Source organism: Ambystoma mexicanum, chromosome 9 (genome assembly GCF_040938575.1).
Source record: "Ambystoma mexicanum isolate Mex_15411 chromosome 9, UKY_AmexF1_1, whole genome shotgun sequence".
NCBI classification, from domain to species: Eukaryota; Metazoa; Chordata; class Amphibia; order Caudata; family Ambystomatidae; genus Ambystoma; species Ambystoma mexicanum.
The window spans coordinates 297,919,166-297,937,287 of NC_090931.1; positions in this window are offsets into that span (position 1 = coordinate 297,919,166).

Below are 18,122 nucleotides of genomic sequence, written 5' to 3' on the forward strand. Positions count from 1 at the left end.
CTGCGGTGAGCTGCAAGTTAACACAGCCTCCCAGATGACGTGTATTGGCACAGAAACCGGTCAGAGGAGAATACCAGTGGCCTGGAAGGTTATGCAGAGAACTGGAGTGCGCACCTTTCCTTGTTTTTTCCATATTTATCGTAGTGCACTTAGGAACAATGCTGTGTGATGCCACTTCCTGTTTTGACAAGGGGTGAAAGGTTGTGTTCCGCCACTTTCAGTGATGTCACTTCAGGGCGGAGTCATATGACATCACTTCCTGTGATGTCATCCGAGGTCATAGGTCACGTGATGTCACTTCCACAATCCATGGCATTTTGGTGAAATGACGTCCCTGATCAAATCTGGTATTTAAGCTCGGTTTAAATCTCCTTTGAGTCACTATTATGGGATCTTGATTGACTGGAATTGAGCACAACCATTACTTTAACGATTTGAAGCGTGATTCGAGTCAAGCGCTTGGCTCTCCCATCCCATCATACGTACGTTGCATCCAATGCTTCCAAATTCTTCCAATGCAGCATCCAGTTTGTTTTATTTCCAATTAGAAAACTCAACACGTTGTCAACCTCTTCCCAAACAGGTATTATCACATCATGAGAAAAACATAAAATATGACAGAACATTCGTTTTGACGTTAGACAATTCCAGCACACATCAACATCTAAGCGACCAGTGCCATGTTTTTTTGTGGAGACTAACACCAAAGAATTCTGCTGCATGCATCCATCTTATTTGTAGGTTTTGTGTTGCAGCTCTCAACGTTTTGCAAATATTTTTCTCCACTGTCCTCCTGCCAGTTTTGTATCATGTGTCACGCTGCATTTTTCTGTAATGTTGCTGGAATGCAACAAACTACTTTCACGTATCTATCCAGTTTATCTAATGCGCTTTGTAGTTTATCACTGTAGCCGATACGCCTTTCCATCACTGGCATGCGTCCACTCTCTAGTGTCCAACCAAAGGCATGCATAGAGCAATAACATTCTTACGGGATCATTGTGTGTTGTGCGGTAGATTGATGAATAAGTAACCATCTGCAGGTTGGTCAGAAAAGCCACAATGTATTGTTATGTTAACATGCTTTTTGTATTGCACATAATCAATACCATATTCGTTTCAAACGTGCCTATTATTGTCTGTAAAGTGGCGTATTCTGCCCTTGCCCAGAGAAACCAAACCTTTGTCTGCTGGAAAAGAGAGCATAAAACAGTTAAAGTAAGAGATTGGAAAATGGTAAAGAAAGGCTACAGTCTGAGAGAGGGGATGGAGCTGGGGGAGAATGCTTTGTATTAGTATGGATGCGTGTGAGACCAGAATACGTAGACTGAATTCTAGGAAGAGGCCATACAATGATGTGTGCATTGTGATATCACACAGATTGTGCTCCCCAGGGAACTTTGGGAGAGTATGAGATTTTTAAAAAATGTGTAGGGTTTGGTGCATGATGGGCTCAAGAGCGTGCTTGGGCAATCCTGAAAGATATGTTGACTTAATTATTTGGAGGTTTATTTATTTATTTATCTATGTAATTATTTTTACATTTATAAAGCGCATTAAGCCCAGAAGAATCAAGACGCTGTTACAATTGACCTTAGAAAGGCAAAGGATATAATCATTAGATGCGTACAACGTGCATGCAGCTCAGGTACACCCGTCTGTGAAGAGACAGGTTTTCAGGCGTTTTCGATAAGTCCAATAAGATTGTTCTGCTCTTAAGTCAAGGGGGTGGATGTTCCAAAGTTTGGCTGCCATAGCCGGGGAGCTGGACACCTCCCACTCCAGATAGCCTGAATTTGGCCATGAGTAGACAGTGATCCGGTAGGTCTCAATGATTGGATTTTCATGATCTTCTTGGAAAGGTAGGGTGGTGCTGAGTTGGAGAGGTATACATGTGTGATCACCTGACTTTTAAAGGTAACCCGGTCTCTTATGGGAAGCCAGTGGGTGATTCTTCTAGCCTCTAAGATGTGGGCTTGCCTGGGTAGGATGAGTGCAGTGTGCAGTGCATTAATTTGTATGATTTGTATTTTCTGGATGTTGCACATAGAAGTGCCTGCAAATAGTGCATTGAAGTATTCCAGTCTGGCTGCAATGAGTGTCCGATCGATAGTAAGACAGCTGTCATGGTAGAGGAAATGTCTGGATGCGTTCATGAGTTTGGACGTGTATGCTGAGAAGACGATGGAGTTAACTTGGCACGTGAGGGAGAGCGATGCATCACAGTAAACTCCAAGTGTTTTTATGGATGTTGAGACTTGGATTACGAGCCTGTCAATAGTGAAGGAGGCATACAGATGATCACATTTTCTAAGAGTGGCTGGCTATCCCATGAGTAGGATTTCAGTTTTGTCGTCGGTGAAACACAGACAGTGTGTGGCAATCTAGACCTTGATCAATCTCATTTGTGGGCGCGGAGTAAAAATGTTGTACAGGGTTGGGGAGAGACAGGACCCTTGGTGAACATCGCAGGAAATAGGAGATGGAGGCATGCTTGTGTTATCGGCAAACATTTTCATTGATCTGCCTTCTAAGAAGGAGGCAATGCTGCTTGTTGCTTCGAGCAAGAAGTTGGCTGCCGATGTGAGGTGCTGGCACAGGATCTTGTGGTCGGCCAGATCAAATGCAGCAGAGAGATCTAAAAGTAGGGCTGGTTTTCCTGTGTCCCTGATTTCATCTATCTGATTCTTTAGGTCCAGTAAGGCAGACTCTGTCCCCTGCCCTGGCCAGAACCCAGATTGTCACAACCCTAGAATTTGGTTTGAGTCCAGTTAATGCTGAATTTGAAGGTTTGCGGCTCCGTCTAAGATCTTGAGGAGGAAGGGGGCAGTGGTCATAGGCCATTCGTTGGGGTCTGGGGTCGTTTTTTTAGTAGGGGTAGCACCCAAGCTTCCTTAAGAGTGGCATGGACCTGGCATGTTGCAAATGAAGAGTTGATGAATGGGGTCAAGGCTTCAGAACAGTCCTTGATGATGGCTGCTGGGCAGAAGTCGCCTTTACATATCGATGGTTTTAAACCTTTCAAAATATCAGAGAGCTCCATTTGTGTGACCTGGTTGAAGTGGAAATGTGGGTATTCTGGCTAAGTAGGGGAGAGATTGGGCAGGGGTGAAGGTTGGCACTGATTGTGGCTTGTTTAGTATCATTTTTGTCTTGAAGGGAGGATATTTTGTCAAGGAGAGCATTCTGTATCGTGGTGCACCAGGCTTCATCTTTTGTCATATTAGCAGGGGATGTTGGGGGGGGGTTCTAGTTCCCTGAGGATCGAGAAGGTCTCACGTGTGTTGGAATTAGCATGAGCTATTCTGGTGTTGTATGTGTCAGATTTAGCTTGAAGGATGGCTGTTTGTATGCTTTGCCAGGGGTTGCAAAAAACTGCTTGTGTCAGAAGGGGAGATCTTCCAGTTTAGCTCTGCTTTGCGTTTTTTGGCACGTAGTTCTGAGAGGTCAGGGGTAAACCAGGAGTTACGATGTGTGGTTTGTTTAGTCTTACATGAAGCCAACGGGGCAACAGTGTTGACTGCTTGTAACAAGGTTTTACAGTATAGTTCTGCTAGGAGGCCCAGATCTCCAAGGGGTTGTGCCTCGGGTTGCAGAGAGTTAAGAAAGGGCAGTATGCAGGCTTTGGTGAGATTGTGTGCACTGCATGCAATAGTGGGAGGCAGCACTAAAGTGGTATGTACTGGAAATGCTACAGGCGACATTTTGAAGGCGATAGCATGGTGGTGCTTCCAAGGGAGTGGCTGATTGGACAAGATGGAAATTTGGCAGTTAAGGTAGCACCCTGGGTACATTCCTGAATAATAATTTTGCGGCTGCTAAATCAGAACAAAGGTTTGTGAGCAAACTACTCCACAGCATTGCTTTTCTAATTGAACATCATTGGTGAAAGTAGTTCAGTGTCAGGTTCAGGGATCACTAAAGAGCAGAGGAGCAGCTATTTGAAATTCGTTTTATTGCCAAGTATGAGAAATGAAAGTGCATCTGGCCCTATTGCACTGCAGCTGCACCCACAAGTGCTGGTGTGGGACAAGTGGGATGTGAGCTCCTCCCTCTCAATATTTTCGGCTTCTAACCCTCACCTAATTACAGATAAAGAGGAGGTTTGTGACCCAAAAGAGGGTATTTTTCCAATCAGAAATTATGACAGCATGACTGTGCTATAACCTGCCTGATATTTGATTACGTACTCACTTGTGTTGTACCTTTTTAATACTGCTTATAGAGAGTGGCTCAGTACTGTAACCTTATGACCACCAAAGCAGAGGAATGTAAGCAAACTAACGGATAGTTACATTTACACAGAGACTTTTGATGGTTCTAGAAGCCTTAAATAGAGCACAGGGCAAAAGCCCTTAAAAAAAGCTCAGGGACTCCTAAACGTATGCAATGGGAAGTGATGTCACAGGAAGTGAGCATATCTTGAAGTGAAATATGCAAAGGTCATTCAATTGATCCCAATTCAAGAATGTGCACAGGACAAATGAGCATTTAACTTTCAGAAAATTAATTATCAACACTCGAAAAATAAACAGAGAGAGGAGATTTTCTTAGATTGTCGCTGACAAAAAGTATAAGATGCGCATTACTTTTAAATCCAAAAATCTGTACTTGAAATATTCCATGCATAGTAAAATAACAGTATGAGATATTTCATGTGTGTTTTGATAAAAATGTCACGTTGTCGAGTGGCTAAACTGAGGGCCTGATGACTGGGCTCAAATCATGGGCATCATTTTAGGGGGGGACATGAGTGTTTGTCTCCCCAACTTTTATGGCACACCATTTCATCCCCATTCATTTGGCTGAGGCACCTTTTCTTCAGATGTCATGTCCCCCCAACATTTTCAGCAAAGTTACTCCACTGTGCTCAAATCCTATTTCGCCACATAATGCCTTAACACGCACTAAACCATATAAATAAAAGGAGCAGACTACAATTTTTTATTTTTGCCTACAAAAAGACCAACAGGGACAGCGTCAGCACGACAAGAGTAAAAAATGGTAGTCTGCTCCTTGTACCCTTCGACACGTCCCATGCTAGACCACACTTTTTGATATTAGATGTAGATGGAAAAAGGCCCTATTTTAGCATGCCTACAGACACTTATAGTGAGTATTTAACACTGTGATAAGATATAATATGGCATTTAAAACACACTTATACACAAGTGTTTCGTGGCGCGACACAGCAAGGGAGGGGAACAGAGGGAGAACTAAGACAACGATCTTGCTAGGGCAGGTGACATTGAGATCGCGCAAGTGCAGCGGAAGGGGAAAAGTGCAGGGGGGCGCGGACGGTGCAGTACATGGGATAGACAATAAAAATAAATAAATAGAATAAATAAAAGCAGTAAGTAAAGGTGCGGCCAGCTGGTGGCATGTGCAAGGGTAAGTGCAGACATCAGGCGTCAAGTGCAGGTAGGGGACTGTAGGGATACAGAAAACAGTCGCCAAGTGTGGGGGTTGCCAGGGAGGCAGTGCAGGTGTCAACTGGAGGGAACCTGGGCCCGTGGTTAGAGGGTAGCCAGGTGACCGGGTCAGTTTCATCCAGGGGTTCAGCAGGGGAGAGGAGGAGAGAAAGCAGAAGCAAAGAGGAAGGTTTTGAGGTGCTTCCGGAACCAGAGATGGTTCTCTTCAAGTTTCGGAGAGGCAGGGAGGCTGTTCCAGAGGGAGGCCCAGCAGAAGAAAGAGATCTACCACCAACTGGTTGCTTGGAGAAGCGACTGACCCTGAGGGAGTTGGAGGCAGATGAGCGAAGAGCTCGAGAAGGAAGATATTTAGGAAGAGAGAGTTGAAGGTATTGAGGCCCCAGGCCCCAGAAGGCCTTGTGCACAATGCAGAAGGTTTTGAACTTAATCCTCGCAGCCACTGAAAGCCAGTGCAGCGAATTCAGTCCTGGAGGGATACGATCTCTGGGCTTGAGGCCAAGGGCAAGTCTTGCAGTCCTGTCCTGGATGAGTTGCAGAGGGCGGAGAGTAGAAGCAGGGCGATTTAGAAAGAGGCTGTTGCAGTAGTCCAGCCTAGAGAGAACCAGAGCTCTGGAGACAGTGAACTTCTGAGGGAAGGAGAGGAAAGGAAGAATATGTCTGAGGAGGTGCAGATGGTAGTGTGACTTCTTAGAGACATCAGAGATATGAGGAGAGAAGGAGAGTGTGGAGTCGAAGATTACCCTGAGTTTTTAGCCTCACAGGTGGGAGCAGGAGGAGGGTCAAGAGAGGCCGGCCAGAGAGTGACAGGAAAGGAGGGAGCAGGTATGCCAGTGAGGAGAATCTTGGTCATACTAGCATTAAGGCAGAGATCATTAGCGACACACCATTCCATAGCAGACAGCCAGAAATGAGGGAAGGAGAAGAAGTGGTGGGAGGGAGCCTGAAAATGAGTTCAGTGTCATCCGCATAGCACTGAAAGTTGGAGCAGAGAGTGGCAATGCAGTGGTCAAGAAGTGCCAGGTATTGGTTGAACAACCAGGGAGAGAGGTTAGACCCCTGGGGAACACCACAAGTAGAGATAGAGATAGAGGAGAGGAAGGACCCAAGTTGGACCTGGGAAGGTTGCTCAGAGAGGAAAGAGGTCAGCCAAGCCAGGGCCTGATTGGGGATATCCAGGTTATCACGAAAACGGTTGAGCAGGATGGCATGGTTGACCGTGTCAAAGACCGAGGAGAGATCAAGTAAGATGAGGACACAGGGGGTGTTGGAATCGAGGTTGGAGAGCAGGTCTTCATGGATGTTCAGGAGAGCAATTTCCGTGCTTCTGGCAGCTCTGAAGCCAGACTGATGGTCATGGAGACAACCAAAAGATTCAGTGTGAAGATTAAGCTGGGAGATGGCCAGATTTTCCAGGAGCTTGCCCAGGAAAGGAGTGATGGAGATTGGGCGATAGTTAGCCAGGCAGGATAGGTCGGCGGAGGGTTACTTAAGAAGAGTGCACAAGGGAGTGCTACAGGGTGGAAGGGAAAACTCCAGTGGCGAAGGAGTGGTTGCAAGAGTCGGCCAGTGCAGGTGCCAGGGTGTCAATGTGGTCCTTGATGGTTTTGGAGGAACAGGGGTGAACCTGTTTTGACAAGACTTTCATAGATCACACTTGTTTAGAAACCTCATCTGGGGAGAACAGGAGAAAGGCAGAGAAGGAGGGAGGAGAGGAGGCCGAAGAAGTGCCAGAGGAAGAGCAGGGAGTAGAGTGTGGAGGAGGAGAGGAAGAGAGAGAGGACAGGATGTCCTGAGTTTTAGAGATGATATGAGAAGCCAGAGCTGTGCAGAGGGTCTGGGAGGGGACATGAGAGGTAGAGACTGCAGCAGAATTAGCCAGCTCCTTGCACATTTTAAAGAGTTCAGTCGAGTTGTTAGATGCCACAGAGACGTGGACTTGGTTGTGGGTTCTCTTCTTGTTGCGGACAGAGAGCCGGTATTGCCTTTGGAGCAGGCGGCAGGCCAGTTTGTCAGAGGAAGTACCAGAAGCACGCCATTTCCTCTCAGCCACCCTGCACTTGCGTTTAAGGGTAGCGAGGTCTGAGTTGTACCAGGAGTTGCACTTGGCCTTGAGCTTCAGGTGGATCCTCAAAGACAGGGGCAAGAACATTGAGAGTATCAGATATAGCAGAGTGGAGCATGGAGAGGGCTGTGTCAGGGTGTGAGTCAGCCAAAGGGGGAGGAGGGGTGAGAAAGTGGCGGCGAAAGCCTCAACTGACACACACTTCATGGTCGGATAACCGAGAAGTTAGGTGGTAGTGCTGGAGTTGGCTTGGCCTGAGGGCTGGAGAGAGTGAGCTGGAAGGAAATGAGAAGTGATCACTCAAGGGGAGAGAAGTGGTGAGAAGGATAGAAAGAGGAAGGTCTGTAGAGATCAGAACATCAAAAGTGTGCCCTGCAGAGTGAGTCAGGCCAGACGGGTGAATAAAGTGAGAGAGAGTCGCTGAGGTCGCGAAAGAGTCCAGCGGAAGGACAGGAAGCATCCAGGTGGATGTTAAAGTTGCCCAAAAGGAGGAGTTGAGTGGTCGAGACCAGGAGAGAAGAGTAGAGGTCCACCCACTCAGAGATGAAGGAGGAGATCTGACCAGGTGGTCTATAGATGGTACCACAGTAAAGGAAAGGCTAGAAGAGAGAGAGAGCCTGCAGACGCGGCATTCGAAAGAGGAGTAGGCCTGTTTAGGAATGACAGAGGCACAAATCCACTCAGGGGAGATCATTGCTACACCCCCTTCGAGACGATTGGACCTGGGCACGGAGAGGATCTTGTAGCCATCAGGGAGGAGAGTGTCAAAGCTTGTGACGGAGCTGGCTGTGAACCATGTCTCGGTGAGACCGAGGACGTCGAGGTCAAGATCTTCCAGGAGGCGGCAGATGTCAGAGCAGTGTTTAACAGCTGCGCGAGAATTTAGACTGGCAATGTGGAGAACTTTCCGTTTTTGAAAGACTTCTGGGGAGGGGTAAAAATCAGAGTTATGCCCTGTGGAGGTGTAGAAGAAGCCTGAGGGGGGGCAGAAGAGGGAGGAGGAGAGGGCAAGTTAGCCAAGGAGGAGACAGCAGGGGGAGGCAAGTTAAAGCTGTGGAGGGAAGAGAGGGGACAGCAGGAGAAGTAAAGAAATTGATGAGGCGCAGGAAGCGTCTATCAAAGTGGAGAAGGTTGGCTGAGGGCCTTGGACCAAGACGGTACCATTCGGGTAAACATTAATGATGACCTTAGAGGAGTGGAAGGAGGCGAGGAAGGCCTCCCACCGGGTGCCACCATTAATGGGGGAAGAAGAGAAAGGAGAAAGCACAGAGACCATGTGAAGTCGATAGGTCTGGCGAAGGAACGACAAAGGGGATGTCGTGAGGGTTTGCCTGGAGGAAGCACTGGTTTAGGTGTCAGCGATAGGGAGGCCTGGGTTGGAGACCAAGATGTCCTTTTTAAACTTCTTCCTACCAGATTAAAGTGAGGAGAGCAGGATAGTCAATAGAGAAGCAGTTAGAAAAGATAGGAGAGACAGAGAGCACCATAGAGTAGGTAGGTAGAGGAGAGAAGAGGAAGGGTGGTGGGAGGGGGCGGGGAGAACACTAGAGAAGGGCATCAAGGAGGGGAGAAAGCAGACGAGACAGAGACGAGACAATAGTAGACAAATTGGACAAGACGAAGGAGCTCAGATAATGGTAGAAAAGTTTGCTGGATGAAAGTTTTGCTAAGAAGGCAAAAACCACAGAATGGCACTGCTTACGCAATGCAATTTGAAATACCTGAGAGTCCTGTATAGTGGGGAAAAGGCCTAGGTTGGAGGAAGTGGGAGACGGGAGGGAAAGGGAGCAACGCTGCAAAAAAAACGGGGCCTGGGGGCTCAAAGACCACACAAGTTACGCAATATCCAAGGCCCATGAGGGGCTACAATGCCCAGCACTCACCTCAGTCGCAGATGGCAAAGTGGCGAACACAGAATGCAGCCGTACATAGTACAGTTGCAAAGGCCTACGGAGGCCAATCAGAAGCAGAGGGTGGGATGGGAGGCGGGAGGAGGGAGGAAGGAGGAAGTGGGAGTCGGGAGGGAAAGGGAACAATCCTGCTGAAAAAACAGGGGCTGGGGGCTCAAAAACCACACAAGTTATACAATATCCAAGGCCCAGGAGGGGCTATGATGCCCAGCACTCACCTCAGTTGCAGATGGCAAAGTAGTGAACACAGAGTGCCATTAAACCCTTGCGCACAAGTATTTGGTCATGAATATTTACTCTTAAATTCCACCGTCTGCTGGCGTTTACTGGCCCACACACAGGGTAATGAGGCAATTTCTACAAGAACAGTCAAATAGGGCAGTGCGGGTCCGTTTTCTGGTTCAATGCGGTTTGGGAAATGCCAGATGTAAAGAAGAAAACAAGACCAGTCAGATTTCTCAAACGACATTGTGTATGTTCAATGTTGACGTGTGCACTTTGACAAATGCTACTGCCCATATATATTTAGAAATACACTATTTGCCTCAAATGCTCTCAAAATGTATCCGCTGCTACGACTCTGTCGTAAAACCTTACAAACTTTGACCGCTTCTATCAGAAGCCCCGATGCTATGGCATGATTAACCATATCAGAGCCTTACACGCTACATCCTAATACTAGTGGTTCCATAAAACATAATTTAGAAAGTTGCCACGCGTGTTGTGTTGCGCTACGTTTCCGGAAACCCCCTTCCACGTGCACCCGGCGTCCTCCCGTCAAAGCTCGGGCCAGAGAGCAGCACTTAGGTAAATTATATAACGGCAAACAACGTGTGACAGATTTATTTGTAATTATTCCGTGTTTAGGGTGCTAGGATGAGCTTAATGAGTTAATAAAGTGGCTGCCTGTCATGGCGCGCCCGCGCCTGCTTTGCACGTCGAGCCCACGCCGCCGCGAGACGCCCTTACGCCCTCCGCCAGCGAAGGGGCAGCTCATGAATATGCAGGCCGCGTCGGCGGAGGTGAAGCCGCCTCGCCATAGCAACCAGGCCGCAGGTAGCGGGTTGAGCGCAGCTGCCCCCGGAGGTCCCCGAAGGCCTTGTCGAAAGTGAAGACTCGCGCGCGGCGAGCATTTTGTCTCGGCACACTTGACAAAACAAAGACAACTCACTCCTCTGGTTCCATGCCACATTTTTTATTCATAAACAAGCTGTTGGCTGTAAAGACATGATAAAGCTCGGCTCAGAGGCGGCAGGCGAACATTTGAATGCAAAGCCTCAGCTGCTACAAATCCTGCCTATTGTTCGCCGGCTCCTTTTCTTCCCAGTTTCCCTGCTTTTTGCTTTCGGTTCAGCCCGGCAGGATCCAAACCAGATATATGCCACGAAGTGAAAATAAATAAAATAAGATGGCATCCATTTGAATAAAAATTAATAATGGTTTGTATGCGTTTGTTAGAGATATGTGCAGGGCAGAAATGAAAGTAGGCGTGTGAGAACAAGCAAGCTCTGCACGCGCAGAGAGAGAGGGCTGGAGAAATAGAAAGAAACATTGTGGAAAAGTTGATACAGAACTAAGAAAATGAGAGAACTAAAAATAGCAATATAGAAGAAATGTATTAGGGAGAAACATTATATGAGCAAAAGAGAGAGAGGTAAAAAGAGTGATAGAAAATGGCCAACGATGTGATGTGAGAAGGACAGAACAAGCAAGAGAGAGGGAGCGAGGTGATACAAGAGACACCTGATCTAAATGGCAAGAAAACAGACAGATGTGTAAATGTGAGTGAAAACTAAAGAGACACAGAAGAGAAGATAGGCTGAGGAAATCTCGAGTGAAGAAATAAGAAAGATAACTCTGGATAGGATTAAATAGGAAAAACAGAACGAGAGATCTGTGAGGAAATGAAGGGCGAAGAAGGGAACACTAGCAAAAACATTTAAAGGAAATATATTAAGACAAGTTAGAGGTAATTCACAGCGCACGACTGTTCAGAAACATCTTGAAGTAATAGAGAAAGAAAATGAGAGAGAGACATGGAGAAAGAGACAACTGGAGAGTAAGAAGTTTAACAATGAGAGCGAGAACCACATTGAATTTAGACATATGGAACCTAGACAAAAGTCTTAGATAGTGGGGTGGTAAAGAGAGCAGAAGAGGGAAACATAAAAAGAGATGCATGTAGAAAGAGAACTTTTCAGATACAGCTGAGCAGAGAGCAGTGCAGTGAGATCAGAGCAAAAGTGTTAGAAAGAAATGAAGGAAATTAAAAAAGGGGAAAATAGGGTCAGAACAATCTGATGAGAGGTAGAAATAGAGACATATTATATAGAAATAAATCTGGAAAGGGATAGAAAAAGCATAGAGGCATAGATTGAAGCTGAAGAGTGAAAGGACAGATAAGCAATGCCAATGGACAGAAACAAATGAATTGTGAGAAATGAGAGAAAAAGATAGAAAGAAATTGAGGGTGGCATGCCACTGCTGCGATGTAAGTGTAACACGGGTCATCATTACCACGCCACACTTGCAGCGTGGCAGAGACCTGTGTGGTAGTGTGACTGTGGGGTGGGTGTATGCACAGGAGGGGTAGGGAGTGGGCGTGTAGGGAGGCAGGCAGGAGGCATTAAAGAGGCAGGGCACTGAGATGACGTGCTTGAGGGGGCACTGTAGCGGTGAAGCCAGAGTCGTGTCGGGTGAATCAGGTAAGTGACAGAGACATACACTAAGGGGTTGGCGGATGAACGTCAGGTCAAACACCCCCTTTGTGAGTATGTGAGGCATGGACTGTGAGGTGAAGGGGGGGGCACCACCCCTTCGAGGAAGAGGAGCTGGGTGGGACCAGACAGAAAAGGAAAGGACTTTGATGCAACTACTGTGTGGGTGAGACCAGCTCATTAATTACATGCACAGTCAAGACATGCAAATATAGGTAGAGTGATACTGTATGTATGAATGTGCATATGCAGGCATATGGATTTCGATAGCACACACCTACCTGGGAAGCAACACAGTGTCGTACAAGGACTAAACATTAAGTGAATCAGTCACATAGGGCAGATGTATTAGGAGGGGGAAAGAGGAGAGATGAAGTAGACTAGTTCCAAACTCAGCAATGTACTGTATTAAGAGGGCGTTGAAGAGCAGAGATTCCAGTTCCTTTCTGAAGTGCGGATGAATGTGTGTGGTGGAGGGGGGCAATCCGATGGGCATTGCTATGTTATCCTGGGTTCCTGGTGCATTACAGGAGAACGTCTGCTTTCTAGTTTTCTCCCTCTGGCACCTACTAATTTCGAGCTAGATCCCCAAAGCCATATCTTCTAGTGTTTAATTTTCCTCCAGGGTTGAGGAGTCTTTTGACCGGTTAGGATATTGAATTGGTCGCCATTGCTTCGTAGGTGGTACGGGATGGATGTTGCATGCCTCGTAGGTTATATAACAACCGAATTAGGAAGAAAAGCAAATCTCCCACTTCCTGGTGGAAAACCTCTCCTTTAAGTTCTCATGGAAAGCTAGCCAGTGGAATTCCTTGACAATGATTGTGATATGATGGAATTTCTTTAGGTCTATGATGAGACGGATTGCAGCACAGTGGGTGACTCAAAGAGGGGCGAGAGTGTAGGCCGGGACCTCCGTGATGAAGGTGCTGCCACCAACTATATGTCAGGGAACCAGAGCTTGAACAATGTTACTGAAGTTAGAGGGGGAATGAAGGGGTTGATTCTGGTGACGTGAGCCTAGAAGGAGAGGTCACAGTCAAAGGTGATTCCAGGAGACTTTGCACCATGGATAAGTTCGAGTTCAAATCCATCAAGTTTAATTTCTCTTGGTCAGTTGTAGACTGGAGCTTGCTTGGTGACACTTGTGTGGAAGATTAACACAGTGTTTTATGGCTCAGTCTCTGATTAGTACTCAACATTCGGGCTTGCATGGGTGAGAGGCAATGTTGAAGTAAGTGAATGTCTTTGATGCAGATGACCCCTAGGTAGATTCATGTGTCATCGGTATATTCGCAGATGGTGATGTTGAGGTCTCTTAGGAGTGCTCACTGGTTCCATGTAAAGGTTGAAAATGACTTGGGAAAATAAGGAGATTTGGACTAATGCAGGTGTTAATGGGCAGCATTGAGATCTGTTGGTGCCCACCTACAAAATGTGCTGTATGTGAGGTAGGTGGTTAACCAAAGGATGTTCGACACATCATACCCCAAACAAGTGTTGCTGATGTTTACAAGAGCTTTTTGTTTGACCGTGACAAAGTGGTTGAACAGGATCAGCAGCCAGAAGCACATTTGTCCATGATATGGAGGTTGACCTCGAAAGGTGGTGGCCATGGAAGAGTGGGTGATTTTCCAATGTAGTTGAAGGGAGACGTTTTTCTTGATTGCAGGAAATGTGTCTGAGGGCCTATTCGACAATCCCTTAAGTGAAGAGCCATTGATGGTTTGGAGGAGTGTGATGAGTGTTTGTTTGTTTGTTTATTTTATTTCTATAGCACACCTGACCCTGAGGTACCTGGGTGCAAGGGGATAAGTCAGTGCTTCCAAAGGGATGGGTTTCAAGATATAGGTGGGAAGCATTTAATTTTCGAAGTATTTGACAGTGACTTTGAAGCAGTGAGGATGATAGTAAAGTCTTCCAGGATTATTAATCTGGAAGTGGCCCATTTTGGGAGATCACATGGTGGAATCAGGGGGTTATTTTGAGGTGCTGGTAGCTGTCAATGTGGTGCCTGAGCGTGTCTTTTTTGTCCAAGAATAACTTGTTGATGGCAATGCATTACCTGTTTATTGGGTTTTGATGGATTCTTCTGATCTAGCTGTTGTGCTAGCTTTGTCTAAGGCAATGATATGCCTCTGAGAGGTTAAGGGGGGTTTCAGGGTGGCATATTCATATTGTCATTGGGTTAATTTCAAAATCATTTCTTGCAATGAAATGACATGGAACCCTTTTATGCAGCCTTGCTGTCTCAGTGTCTTATGCTCGTTCATATTGTATGACATTTCTTGGGAGCTAATTCTGGTATAAATGTTATTTTTTTCATGTGTATGTCTCTCATGATTGATGATTTCACTATAAGTCATATTTTGACAAATCCTTTGCAGTATCTTAATTATTGTATCCTTTAGACTTCTCAATGGCATCTAATTTTATTAATTTATCTATTATTGTTAATGGTCTTCATCACCTAGTAAAGAGAGGTATAATTTGAGAAGACAAAAAAGGCAAAAAGCTGAAATAATTATTTTCCTGGAGATACATGTGGCTAAACAACACATCTGCAGAATGAAAAACACCTCAATTAACCAGCTGTTTCTTCCCCAGCTATTGTTAGAAAGGTTGGTGTGTCCATCATTTGTAATATTCCTTTGAATGTTAAGATATTAGAATCATGGAATGATACAGTGGGGTGATATGCACATGCCAAAGTTCAAATTAATGGATCTGTTCGTAACTTGGTATGTTTATGTGGGCCATGAGTAAGAATACTGTATTTTGGAAAGCAATGCTGTCTAATATTTTGGGTATAGAACATTAGCATATCATTATTATTAGTGTTGTTAATTTAGTTATTGATCCTCTATATGACAGATTGCCTAAATCAGAGGTCTGCAACCGTTGTCTCTCCAGATGTTTTGGAGTACACATCCCATCATCCCTAGTCAGAGTATCAATGGTGAGAGATCATGGGAGCTGTAGTCCAGAACATCTAGCAAGCCACAGTTTGCAGACCCCTGCTCTAATTCAAAAGGTTTGTTTATTCTTAAGTCTGTACTTAAACTGGGATAGCTAGTGAATCCATCAAGAATGTATAATCCTGCAACTTGTTCTACCGCTCATATTTCACATTCTCGAAGTATTATTTGTTTTTCTCATAATATTTTTCACAAAAATGCTAATTATACCATCAACCCATTTGTACAGCTGATCACGCAGCTGGTCATGTAGAAATATATGTATGTTGTATTAATGACAGTAACCGCCAATGGAAAACAAATATAGAAGTTATTAGTCCAAACAATCTTCCACCAGTTGTTAGAGCTATATTTAACTTTTTCAAAAATATGAATCCACGTGATACTAATTTGAATAATAATTTGAATATTTTTAAAGTGTCAGAAAAACATTGGTATCCATCATGGCCTATCATCATCAACAGATCAATTCTAGATAAAGCTTGAATTGGGATACTTTTTATGTCATCAAGGTCTAAGCTATATAAATCTCAGATCATAAAATTGCCTCATGAGTATAACTCTTTTGAAGTCCGGGAAGATAGCTCAGGGGCAACGCGCTTGTCTTGGAAACAGGGCAACGCGCTTGTCTTGGAAACAAGACAACGCTGAGCAGAGAGGGTTCAACACATGGTCCCTTGTGTAGAGGCTGGAGTCTGGCATGAAGGCGATGTAAAAAATGGTTGATTTTTTTTTTTAAATAAAGGATTTGGGACACCTATAGCAAATGATATGGCTAAACATGGATTTGCATTGATCAAGCTGGGAGAGTGTTTGCTGGTTACCACAGGGCCCCTAAAAAAGAACTGATGGCCATTTCTAAACTTACTGGGCATATAGCCATTTCCACTAATGGACTTCCTTATGCATTTCTTAAGTTCTATTGTACATTGTGCACTAAACGTTCATTTGCATACTTAGGTAATGATGATTGATTGTTTCTTGAGTGTTTTTATTCACTAATGATCTCATGATTAAACCTGATTAGAATAGTTCATGCAATGCGATTAGTAGAGCTTTAAAAAAGCAAAGGATAACAAGGCACCATGAGCAGATGGAATTCCATGCACATTTTATAAGACTTTAGAAAAATATTCTCCTTCCATAATCACATGAATTATTCATCAATTTAGCACATCCTTCCAGAATTACTCATGTTATGTTAGAATGAGCTGTTTTTATCCCAAACCAGATAACGACTCCACCTTGATCTCCAATTGTAGACCTATATATACATACATAAAAACTTCAAGCCACATGCTAGGGTTTGGGCTGATAGGATGTTGGAGTCTAGTTCTGACATCCTAAATTACTCTTGTTCCCCTTGGTTTATGTCTTTAGATGGTGAAAAAGACATTTGACCCCAGACATTAATTTTGGCCAACAGTTCTGTAATTTGGTTGAAGTCTTATGTTCAGATCCAATGGCCTTGCTTTTTGTAAATGGACATACTTTACCCACTTTCACCTTAAATACTGGTACTGGACAACATTGTCGTGTTTCTCCCTTTTTATTTCTGTTGACTCTGGAACCCTTTTTATGTTGCATCAGATTAAATAATTGAGAGCGAGAAAAATAAACTGTCTTTTCTTTACATGCATCTTTTTAGGGCAACCCAAACATGAAAACGAATGAGAGGACAATACGATTTCAAAAATGGATTGCACATAATATACATAATATATTTATTTACCTTGGGAGATCCCTTTTGTCGTAATATTGTGAGATAAATGAATGCTCTCAAACTTAATTTTAAGGTTCTAGATGTTGAATTACACATTTGTTTCCAGGAAAATAAAACTATTTCTCCCTGCTAATACGTTTCCATCAGTGGTACAGGCAATGTTACGTGCCCATCTTGGTGGAAGTAATTCCTGTCTAATTGGGAGACTCTGCTGCCTTTAAACCAGTATTTCATTCATACAGCCACTAAGTCAATAGCAACTAAAAGGAAGCTTAAACATGATTCACCATTTCTGGCCTCACTACACCGACTCCCATTGGATGCTTGCATCTTTTATCAAAATAGCTTGTATTCAATACAAAGTATTGAAATTTGGTGAGCCGTGTATTTGCCCAGAAATATGTTTGTTTGGTGGTGAACATCTAGTGTCAAATCTATGATGCTGAAAATTTCTAAAGCAAAAAAGGAAAAAACACTTGAAAACAAGAGTTCTTGTGTTTTGCAACTTTTTGTGGATTTTCCTGCCCTTCGTCTCAGTCCCTCTTTACTCATTTTTAGAAATTAATTAATGACCTAGCCTTTTCTTGAAAAATTAGATCTTAAATTGGTTAGGCTATTTTAGTTCTATATAACTTTTTTATGTCTATCTCTGTTTTATGGGTTCTTATCCCGTTTGTATGTTTTAATCTTATTTTTTATTGTGCCGTCTTCCATTACCTTTCAGGGTTAGCTTTGCACCTTATAAGACTATTAAACTAAATAACTAAATACAACTCTATTCTTCCATCTTAAAATTCAAATTTTATTGCTTTGAAAGATAATAATTATTGATCCTGTTACATCTGCTTTAAGACTGCTATAGGTCAATTTGCTTTGGGTTATGTGTCTTCTAACATATATAAAATCCTTCATGACAATTCATTGTTGTCTTTTAACATATATAAAATCCTTCATGACAACTAATTTTTGGACTGAGCACATTCTGTACACATTTTGACAAATACCAACACAGAACAAGAAAACCTTTGAAAAATAACTATATTGCTTCTATCAGAAGTGATTTTATTGTATAGGGTCCTTTTGATTCCAGCTAAACTACCGTCTGTGAAATATGTGGATACATGTTGGCATTGTAAGATGGAAATAGGTAATCTTCCCAATATGTTCTCTGATTGTCCTATTATTTGTGACCTTTGGTCTGAATTTGAAGAACATTATAACTCAAATTGTAGCCATTACTGAATTTCACTTTTCACACCTACTGCTATTAAAGGCTGCCATTCATATTCTCAGGGGAAAT